Source organism: Garra rufa, chromosome 20 (assembly GCF_049309525.1).
Source record: "Garra rufa chromosome 20, GarRuf1.0, whole genome shotgun sequence".
In the NCBI taxonomy this organism is placed as follows: domain Eukaryota; kingdom Metazoa; phylum Chordata; class Actinopteri; order Cypriniformes; family Cyprinidae; genus Garra; species Garra rufa.
The window spans coordinates 23,829,058-23,841,153 of record NC_133380.1 but is presented as its reverse complement, the minus strand read 5'-3'; positions in this window follow the sequence as shown (position 1 = coordinate 23,841,153).

The following is a 12,096-nucleotide window of genomic DNA, read 5'->3' as shown; positions in this document are numbered from 1 at the left end:
CCCATGATAATGCAAAACATGTTTAGTTTTAAGATTTTTTAATAAAGATATATTCAAGATGTAGCTAATTTTTGTTGTTTTAATTTTAACATTACGACAATAACACATGGTCCTAATGTAGTGGCCCTCTTTTTTCTGTTGCCCTTTTTTCTATCAAATGTTTTAGTACTAATCATAAATTATATATAATTTTGAAAGCTTAGAAGCTCAAGAACCATCCTGGTGGCTGTCTCCTCCCCCTTAGCAGCAATGTCAAGTGTCATTTTACAAAATCACAACTTTTTACAATCTTGACAAAAACATGTCTTTAAAAAGGTCTCAGTATTTCTGCAATAATCTGCTGATTGTCTTCTTTAAAAAAGACCAACCTTAGATCTGTACTGTATAGGTGGTTGTAAAGGTCGAGATGTGTTTATGAAAAAAGTGACAGATACAAGAAAATTTGTTTAAAAAGTAAACACACATGAGAGACAGAGAGATTAAAAGAGATTAAAAGGCAAATTGGAAGTTCAAGAGATAGCATTTAATTATTTTACCCAGTTGATTTCAACTTTTCTTTATGTGATGATGAAAAATATTGTTGTCCAGGGTTTCAAATTTTGGTGTGGGATGGCCTGGATAAGTGTGAGATTTCCCGGCCTGAAATTTTGTCTCAGTCCGCCCCTGGTTAACGTCAAGCTAGTTAGGAGCAGTGCAAAACAACGATGTCTGCAAATCACCGTTCATGTTTATGTATCAAACCTTTTCTTGTACTGTTGCTCTTCAGCAGCAGCAGCCTCTAGTCCAGTTTGCTGCTAAGAGTGAAAAGCCAGGCCCCGTAACATTACCAAGCACCAGTCATGAGCCCAACACACTAGAATGGGCAGGTAGGACAGTGCAATACTTGTTCTATTCTTTATTTGTGTTTAAGGACTGAACAATTTTGCACAGAATATATATTCAGATATTGCAGAAAAGGACATTGTGATGTTTAAAAGAATAGTGTTAGACATTTACCCTTTAATGTTCTCATTTATGAAAAATATTTGAACTTATAAAGCAGCTGTTTACTTGAAAAAGACATGATAGTGTCATTAGAAAGTTTAATACATTTTATTTTAATCTTTATTTTATACATATAGCTTAATATACATTTGTATTTATTTGATATTTTTTCATTTCAAGGTTTGGATATTTATGAGCACTAATTCTAACAGAAAATAGATACTGATACTGTTAAACATTATATTGTGTTAACTGTTCAAATAAATCTTCACTGTGAAGCAACACTTAGGCTACTGTATTTGCACTGAATTGGAAATGACGTCATTTTAATATAGTCAGTCGTGAACTAAAGTGGGCCGGTCTAAGGCTTGAAACTCCAGGGCTGAAAAGGAGTCCCACTCCGGCCCTGCAGTCAGCCATCATTATTGCAAAATAAACCGCTTCAGTGGCGATACAAGAGCTCTGTGCTCTTCGTCCCGTCCTGATGAGCATCATATTCTAACCCTAATGTTGCCATAAATTGCTTTGAGATGCAATGCAAATCAAACAAGGCCATATTTGTTGTTATTGCTGTTGTCTGCTCCTGCATGCATATCTTGAAAAATGTGACTGGCTAACAAAGCAAATGTCTTTACTGTCAAAAGCTGAAATGGAAATGCAATAAATGCCTGAAGCAATTCCAGATAAAAAATACAGCAGCCTATCAAGTAGGATTGCTATATTGAACAGGAGAGATTTTCCTGAGGGAATACTACAAGGTTAAAACGTTACGGTGTGATTGTAGCTTTCTGCAGTCCTGGGCATATTCTGAATTTTCAAGTTTGACCTGTTCGCATTTTGAATTAGTAAATCCGCTTTGCTCTGATGTTAGTACAAAGTGTGCAGTCCCAGGGATATATGATGATATGGTGCGCTGATATCAGGAAATCCGCCACTATATATAAAGTAACAGGCTATAGGAATGTAAACATAAGCAAAAAGATATTATACAGCCAAGCCTTTCATTTCAGTGCAATTTCATGGCCTGTTATAGTTGTTGTGGAGGAAAGGAATTGAAAAAAAAAAGAAAGTGAAATCGATTGCCTGGATTGCAGTTATACCTTATTGGACCTCCTTTTTGTGCAGTGTTAGACAGTGTCAACATGGATCTCTAGTCAGTGCTAGACTGACAGGAAGAAAAGAACACAGTTCAAGCTGTGCCGAAACATGTGCTTGTATCCTCTGGCCTGAGATAAGGGCACACAGAGCCAAGAATCAGGAAGCAATGACAACAGGAGTGCTGTAATGTATGACTTCAACTGAATTAGTACATATTATATTCCAAGTCCATTGTTTTATGTTATTATATGAAACAAATATTAATAATGTGTGCTATTTTGAATAAATGATTAATATTCAGGCTGCCTGTATTGATTTTAGGAAATAAGTTACCTTGAAAAACTGCAATGTGTAAAACAGCAGGCCTGTAAATCTGTATAATTTAAGATTAAGAACCTTGAAACAGTCCTAATGTTTCTTTAAAGTGATTGACAGCAGCATGGCAATTTATCTAGCAAGAAATTTAGGTATAAATTCAATATATTTTCTAAATTCATCGTATTGATCATATTGTGCATGATTCATTTATATACATGATCACCTTTTCTGATCTTGTCATTTTTAATCAAAATGTCATAATTCTATCTTCCAGTAAATTTCTTACAACTGACTGCAAGCTCACATTCAGATCTGCTTTCCATTCTTCTTCTTTTTTTCGATAACAAGTTTCACTGGGATGTACATCACAATCCGGAAGAAAACTCTGCTGCTACTTAAAAAGTAGGTCATATGGTATTTTAAAGTGTCCTAATATTATGTTGGAGTCCACTACAAAAGGTCAGAAAACATTGTAATTGTCTCAGAACATAAGTTTCATATTAGAGTCATTTCTCAATTATTTTGAACTGATTTGTTCAAAAGCAGTTCTGAGCTTAAGGGAGCTTTTTTCATACAACTGTCAAGTTTGAGATTTTTTGGATTTTTGTTTTTTAGAAGTGTTTTCTTCAGACTGAAAATAAAACATCCAAAAGACACTGTTAATTGTTTATTTTATAGCACTTTATCTATTTCTGTCTACGGTGAGGCATTGCTGCCACACACATATTTTTTTCCCCATTCAGCTATGTCTCTTCTCACGAGATCTTTTATCGTTTAAATGACATCTTTAATCGTAATAACGACATCTTTTCTCGTAATAACGAGATCTTTTCTTGTTAAAACGACATCTTTTCTCGTAATAACGAGATCTTTTCTTGTTAAAACGAGATCTTTTCTCGTAATAACCAGATCTTTTCTTATTAAAACAAAATCTTTTCTCGTTAAAACGACATCTTTTTCTCGTAATAACGACATATTATGTCATAAAAACAATCTGATGTTCCTGTTATAGATGATATGATTATGTGAGCGAGCTAAGCGTTTGTCCACGCTGCCTTCACCACAGTCCTGAAAGGAGGATCTGTACGCTGCCGAAGTTATATAGTACGGTGACGCATTGCTGCCACACACATATTTTTTTCCCACTCAGCTATGTCGTATAATCATATCATCTATAACAGGAACATCAGATCGTTTTTAATGACATAATTTGTCGTTATTACGAGAAAAAGATGTCGTTTTAACGAGAAAATTATGCCGTTTTAACGAGAAAAGATCTCGTTTTAACGACATAACATCTCGTTTTTACGAGAAAAGATGTAGTTTTAACGAGAAAAGATCTCGTTATTACGAGAAAAGATGTTGTTATAGCGACATAGCTGAGTGGGAAAAAAATATGTGTGTGGCAGCAATGCGTCACTGTACTATATAACTTTGGCAGAGTACAGATCCTCCTTTCAGGACTGTGGTGAAGGCAGCGTGGACAAACGCTTAGCTCACTCACATAATATAATCATATCATCTATAACAGGAACATCAGATCGTTTTTATGACATAATATGTCGTTATTATGAGAAAAAGATGTCGTTTTAACGAGAAAATTATGTCGTTTTAACGAGATAATTATGTAATTTTTACGAGAAAAGATCTCGTTTTTACGAGAAAAGATGTCGTTTTAACGAGATAATTATGTCATTTTTATGAGAAAAATTGTTGTTTTAACGAGATAATTATGTCGTTTTTACGAGAAAAGATGTCGTTTTAACGACATAACATCTTGTTTTTACGAGAAAAGATGTCGTTTTAACGAGAAAAGATCTCGTTATAACGACATAGCTGAGTGGGAAAAAAATATGTGTGTGGCAGCAATGCGTCACTGTACTATATGACTTTGGCAGAGTACAGATCCTCCTTTCAGGACTGTGGTGAAGGCAGCGTGGACAAACGCTTAGCTCGCTCACATAATATAATCATATCATCTATAACAGGAACATCAGATCGTTTTTATGACATAATATGTCGTTATTACGAGAAAAAGATGTCGTTTTAACGAGATAATTATGTAATTTTTACGAGAAAAGATCTCGTTTTAACGACATAACATCTCGTTTTTACGAGAAAAGATGTCGTTTTAACAAGAAAAGATGTCGTTATAACGACATAGCTGAGTGGGAAAAAAATATGTGTGTGGCAGCAATGCGTCACTGTACTATATAACTTTGGCAGCGTACAGATCCTCCTTTCAGGACTGTGGTGAAGGCAGCGTGGACAAACGCTTAGCTCGCTCACATAATATGATCATATCATCTATAACAGGAACATCAGATCGTTTTTATGACATAATATGTCGTTATTACGAGTAAAAGATGTCATTTTAACGAGAAAAGATCTCGCTATTATGAGAAAAAGATGTCGTTTTAACGAGAAAAGATCTCGTTATTACGAGAAAAGATGTCGTTTTAATGAGAAAAGACCTCGTTATTACGAGAAAAGATGTCGTTTTAACGAGTGAAGATCTCGTTATTACGAGAAAAGATCTCGTTATTACGAGAAAAGATGTCGTTTTAACAAGAAAAGATCTCGTTATAACGACATAGCTGAGTGGAAAAAAATATATGTGTGTAGCAGCAATGCGTCAGAGACAATGTTCTGAGACAATTACAATGTTTTCTGACCTTTTGTAGTGAACTCAATAGATTTCAATTACAATACATATTTTTAAAGGCCGTTTTTTCAAAATGAGTTTTTTCTCCTACACTGATCCACAAATCTCCACTTCAATCATGGGCGTCGGAAGCAAAATAAATGTGGGTAGGTCCTCCCCCAGAAAAAAAAGTACTGTAGTATAGGCCTTTCTGGTTTCCTGTCTGGTGCCTTTTATTTAATGTGTCTTTTCACACAGTGCCATCTTTACAAATATTACAAAATACAACAGTTCAACAAAATTTTCAGTGGTGTAAGTGAGAACATGAATAAACATATTGTTTTTAACGCAAGAGACCCGAGTTCGCGTCCGCCTTTTGGTGAAATCGTTTTTCGAAATCGAACCCTTTTTACTTCTCATATCACATCGGAAAGACATTTGTTTTCAATAAAAATGAATGAAATAATCGAAAAGTTGAAATAAAGTATCGGGTAGGGTTAGGTGTATCTGAGCAGAAGTTACGCTGCTTTGTTTACTTTGCTGTGTCTCGGAATGCAGCAGGCGTGAGTAACTAGTGAAAACCCGGAATGAGTTTAATTTATATGGACTCTAAATAAGCCAAGTGGAATGGATTTGAGGAAACAGCAACATGTAATTTAAGTCTGTAGCTAAATGGAGTTTAATTTATTAAGGCATTCATCATACAATGTATTTGACTGAATCTGACGGCGCTCTGAAAAGTGCACAGACATATTCGCTGAATTAGAGACGGTAAAAGTGGGTGGGTCCAATATCACTGGTCTTCAAAAGTACGTACAATGGTTCCGACACCCATGACTTCAGTAGCACTTACACACACCAAACTTTACATTTTTTATTCCTGTCCATATCCTAAAGGTTTTTACATAAGGATTTGTTCATATATACAGTAATTAGCTTGAATATATACATTTTATTCCTCCAAAAATTGTGAAAATATATTGTTTTCTGTCTGTTCTAAGTATTTTCTGAATTATGGAGTGACAAAAATTAGATATCCAAAATTCCATCTCTAAAAACTTTTGACTCAAAAAAAACTAAACAAGAATTTTGAAACTGACTTCATCCATTTGTAGCAGTGTGGGATGGGCTTCCCTTTGCTTTTTGGGTGGTTATCCCTTTAGGGGAGGGAGCAAAAGGGGATAATTAATGTCGAGTATTTAAATGAGCATTTAAATGCATGGACAGGAAGCATTAGATCGTAGCCTCTGTTATACCCGTCCCTTTTCCGGTCTTCAGCGTCAAGGTAGTTGAGGTAGGTGATGGGTGATTTATGCATGCATGCATTGTGTGGTTTTAGCCGTTATAGTAATGTTCGTTTTTGTTTTTATTGTCAAGATGTGCTGTAGCTGCTCCGGCTAAGACTTCAGTGAGTCGCGTTGAGCGCTCGTTGGAAGTTTAGGTATGCAAGCTATGGTATTACTACGCGTCTTTGTTTGTATTGTTAGTTTGAAGTAAGGCAATACTTGGCGAACTGGCAGAACTCCGAGATATGGTGGCACAACTGCGAGCCGAAAATGAACGTCTGCGTCAGGATCGGGTGGTCCTTGCAGCAACAGACTCTGTTCCGGCTCTTTGTGATGACACAGCTGTAAGGCCATCTACTAATGCTGAAGGTATTCCAGCTGCTATTGAGAGACTTGTTCTTGTTCCTCGAGACAGAAAGTGACCTATGTTCCGAGGCAGATCTGGCATTGGTATTGACGAGTGGGTCGAGGAGGCCCGTGCATGTATGCGAGCTCGTCATTTGGCTCCAGCTGAAAAAGCCTTTTTTTGTTTGATCATTTAGAAGGGGAGGCTAGGGACGAAATTAAATTTCGTTCAGGTGCTGAGCGGGGAGATCCTGAAACAATTATTAAAATTCTACTAGAACTGTATGGTTGTTGTCAATCATATGTTGCTTTGCAAGAGGCTTTCTTTTCCAGAAAACAGCAAGAGGGGGAGAGTCTTCATGAGTTTTCTTTGGCTTTGATGGGTCTCATGGATCGTGTAAAACGAGTTGCACCAGTGGGTATGTTGAATTCTGAGGTATTGTTACGTGATCAATTTATTGAGCATGTTTGTGACGGCTCTCTTCGTCGAGAGCTAAAGCAACTAGTACGTCGTCAGCCTACGGTTACGCTGTTAGATGTAAGAGGGGAGGCTATTAGATGGGAACGGGAGGGTATGCCCGGGGGTGCTCGGGGTCGTAGTTTTTCAGTTCCATCGGCCTGTGGCCTCCAGTATGGGGTTCAGGGGGGGCCTGCTACCATGCAATATGATGGTTCATTTGGGTCTGAGTTAGGGGATCTTAAAGAGACTTTGAAACAACAGCAGGATCAGCTTAATCAGTTGACACAAAGTATTGCCTTACTTCAGAATAATCAAAGGCGTACTAGACTGCCTAGAGAGGGGCCTGTCATTTGCAGGAGGTGTCAGCGTCCTGGTCATTTTGCCAGGGAGTGTGATGGTGATAGGGTTTCCGTCCGCCCTCGATCTAATTCTGTAGTTCCATCCTCTTTGTCTGTTGTTAGGCCCCCTGCTCCCCAACCGGAGTCGGAAAACTAGTGCCCACCGAACTGTTGAGCCACGGTTTGGGTGGGGCCCCTATTGGCTCTACTGTTATGAATAGTCTGAGTACAACAGCGAAATTAATGTCATCTTGCCCTTATGTAGATGTCTCTATGGGGGGAGTTAAGGTGTCTTGTTTATTGGACACCGGTTCAATGGTGTCCACGGTTACCGAGAGCTTCTTTCTGCAACATTTGAAGACAGGCAGTTTACAGGCCTGTCGGTGGCTTCAGCTTAGGGCTGCTAACGGGTTAGCCATCCCTTATTTAGGCTATCTAGAATTGGACGTGTCCCTGTGTGGAAGGGTTATACCTGGTTGCGGCATACTCATAGTAAAAGATCTTCCGGGTGGTGTTAGTGTCCCGGGGGTTCTTGGGATGAATATCATTAGCAAGTGCTATGAGCTTTTGTTTTGTCAACATGGGCCTGCTTTATTTGAGTTGCCAACAGTGTCCCAAGCGCCGGGTCCAGTACTTCAAGCCCTTCAGCGATGCCATCAGGCAGATGGTAGTCCTCCACCTGACTTGAGGAGTAGTGTGAAACTATGTCAAGGGAGGGTTCAGCGTATCCCAGGGGGTGTGACTAAGTTTGTGGCTGCAACTTGTTCAGACCAGTTTTCTGGTGGTTTTGCTTTATTTGAGCCTCTAGACTCTGGTCTGCCTGGAAGCTTGTTAGCTTCCCCTGCTTTAGTTAGGGTGTTTAGGGGGACAGTTTACATTCCTGTAGTGAATGTTGGTACCACTGACATTGTGCTTTATGCTCGCACACAGTTAGGTCACTTATGTAGCGTGGATGTGGTTAGTCTGCCTAAGGGAGTAGCTGAGTTGAGGGCTATTGAAGCTGCTAGTTCCTCTCCTAATCCAATTTTAAGCCAAATTGATGCTCTTGATTTATCTGGTATTAATAGCGAGGATAGCCATCAGGTTAGGACGTTGCTGCATAGATATCAGTCTGTGTTCTCTGCCCTAAGGCTGTACCAGTCTTATATCACATGAAATCCCTCTGTTAGACGAAGTTCCTGTTAGGCAACGTTATAGGCGCTTGCCGCCATCAGAGTACGAGGTGGTTAAAGCCCATATCGATCAGTTGCTTGAGGCACAGGTCATTAGGGAGAGCTGCAGTCCCTATGCTTCCCCCATTGTGTTGGTGCGAAAAAAGGATGGTAGCCCTCGTCTTTGTGTAGACTACCGCCAGTTAAACCAGAAGACTCGCAAAGACGCTTTTCCATTACCTCGTATTGAAGAGTCTTTGGATGCACTCTCTGGGGCCTGTTGGTTTTCTACTTTCGACTTAGCCAGTGGCTACAATCAAGTTCCGGTTGCTGAAAAGGATAAGGCCAAGACTGCTTTTTGTACTCCGTTTGGACTATTTGAGTTTAACCGTATGCCGTTCGGTCTCTGTAATGCCCCTAGTACTTTCCAGCGTCTTATGCAGCGTTTGTTTGGGAAACAACATTGTCAGTCTCTCTTGCTCTATCTTGATGATGTTGTGGTATTTTCTTCTACCATTTCACAGCATCTTGAACGATTAGAGGGGGTACTGAGCCGACTGGAGCAGGAAGGACTTAAAGCCAAGCTGGAGAAATGTGCCTTCCTTAAGCAGGAGGTTGGCTATTTGGGACATGTGATTTCCAGTGCTGGTGTTTCTACCAATCCAAAGAAGATTCAGGCGGTGGCCAAGTGGCAACGTCCAAGCCATGTGTCCGAGCTGCGATCGTTTCTAGGATTTGCCAGCTATTATCATCGCTTCGTAGAGGGTTTTTCTAAATTGGCAGCACCCCTGCATAAGTTAGTGGCTGAGTTGGCTGGTACAAAGTCTCGAAAAGGGACTGGACGGGACTTTGCGGAGGCCTGGACGGAAGCCTGTGAGCAGAGCTTTGAGAGACTGAAAGCTAAACTTATTTCTACCCCAGTCCTGGCTTATGCCAACTTTGCGTTGCCTTTTATTGTAGAGGTAGACACTAGCCATAGCGGCTTGGGGGCAATACTGTCACAGGAACAAGAAGGTAAGGTCCGGCCGATAGCATATGCGAGCCGCAGCCTCCGCCCACCAGAACGTAATATGATAAACTACAGCTCAATGAAGTTGGAGTTCTTGGCTCTGAAATGGGCAGTCACTGAAAAATTTTGTGAGTACCTTTTGGGGCATAAGTGTATAATTTACACTGATAACAATCCGCTAAGCCACCTCACTTCTGCCAAGTTGGGAGCAACCGAGCAGCGATGGGCAGCCCAGCTTGCATGTTTTAATTATGAAATTCGCTATCGATCTGGCCGAATTAACAAGAACGCTGATGCTCTCTCTCGGCAGTATTTACCAGCTGTTACTACCACTCCTGTTCCAGAGCCTCTGCAGCAGGCTGTGGCTTTACAACAGCAGCCTCATGTTACTCAAGCTGCCATTTGTGTTTTACCTCATCACTCTGCCTCTGATATGTGTTCTCTGCAGTGGGCTGATCCGGACATACAAGCTGTGGTAATCCTTCTGAGGCAGAGGAAGCGCCCTAGTTCATCGGCGCGCCAAGCACTATCCACCTCGGCTTTGGCTCTGCTGCGCCATTGGCATCGTCTAGTAGAGAGGAATGGCATATTGTATCGTCGGATTCTTCGACCTAATGGTGGTGAGAAGGTTTTCCAAATAGTTCTGCCAGCCTCTTTGAAGAAGGATGTACTCACTCAGTTACATCAAGATCATGGACATCAGGGGGTAGAGCGAACGACAGAACTCGTCCGCCAGCGTTGTTTCTGGCCCGGAATGACTGCTGAGGTGAAGCGCTGGTGTCAAGAGTGTGAGCGGTGTCAAGTTGCTAAGGATACTAACCTCGCTGTCCCTAGTTTTATGGGGCATTTGTTGGCCTCGCGGCCTAACGAGATTTTAGCCCTGGACTTTACAATTCTGGAACCTACCCATCGTGGCCTGGAAAATGTGCTGGTTATGACTGATATCTTCAGTAAATTTACTTTGGCCATACCCACTCGGGATCAGAGGGCCTCTACTGTGGCCAAGGTCCTTGTGACTGAGTGGTTTTGTAAATTTGGGGTGCCTGGTCGTCTCCATTCTGATCAGGGTCGCAGTTTTGAGAGCAGTCTTATTCAGCAATTGTGCCAGCTGTATGGAGTTACACGGACACATACAACACCTTACTATCCAGCTGGTAATGGACAATGCGAACGGTTCAACAGGACTATGCATAATTTACTGCGTACGTTACCTGTTTCAAGAAAGAGAGACTGGGCCTCCTGCCTTCCCCAGTTGGTGTTTTGTTACAACACCACTCCACATCAGTCAACTGGCGAGTCTCCACACTTTCTTATGTTCGGTCAAGATCCTCGGTTACCAATAGACTTCTTGTTAGGCAGAGTGCAGGAGTCTGAGGTTGGCACTGTCCATGACTGGATTCGAGAGCACCAGGCCCGTCTACAAGTTGTATTTGAAGGGGCTAGGGAGAGACTGATGAGTGCTGCCTCTCGCCGTAAGGATCATCACGATCAGAGGGTGAAAGAAGATCCGCTATATCAGTGTTTCTCAACGGGGGCGGTACCGCCCCCCAGGGGGCGTTGGGAGAGCATCGGGGGGCGCTGAAGGCAATACTTTTGAAAGGGGGGCGCTGAGGTGGTTTTGGGGGGCGTTTGATTAAGACGAGTTTAAACCGAATATGTTTGAGCTGAAACTTGCAGAAGAAAACGGTCTGCCACATCCTAATGCCATTTCTACACTGGATGCATCAAAGCGCACTTTCTGTGTCTATTTGTCAACTTGTCTGCAGCATAAGCGCGTGGAATGCGTTTACTGTAGCGCTCGCGCTCAGTTACTGAATGACAGGTTATAACGGGATCTATGTGCTTTAACGCAATTTGTTGCGCCGTTCGCGGCCAGTGTAGCAGTGTTAAAGGCATTGCACACTGAGTCTGAAATTTTCGTGTGCGTTTTTTCGTATTCATAATCCTAAAAATTCGTCACACAGAAAGTCCGATGGATATTAATTCATCCGTTGTGAAAAAAACGCAAAACAACACGAAATAGAACGATGTTGTTGTCCGCTATCTTCTTAAAAAGAGAAACAGATACAGAGGAATGAGGGAATACTTTTAAGGCGCACCTCCTTATTAATAAACTGCGGGATTATCCCGGGTGATTTAAAGTTTATTTCAGGATGTCAGTAATCTTTAATGCTTTGCTAGCATTACTGGAGCCACATATTAAAGAAGACCACTAATTTATTTGGGAACTCAGCGTACAATGACCTTTACAGTGCTTTGTGCTGCGGGACAAAGTGAATGAATTTGACAGACGCAATTCTGGATTTTGGCGTTCGCTTGTACGGTGGCTCTGAACTGTCAAAACACCTCAAAATGCTTGCTACAGATGCGAAAAACGCAAAAAAATCAAACCCGATCCGAATTTTTTTTTTATGATGGACGAAAATTAAGGAGGCAGTGTGCAAGTGTGATTAACATTACGTG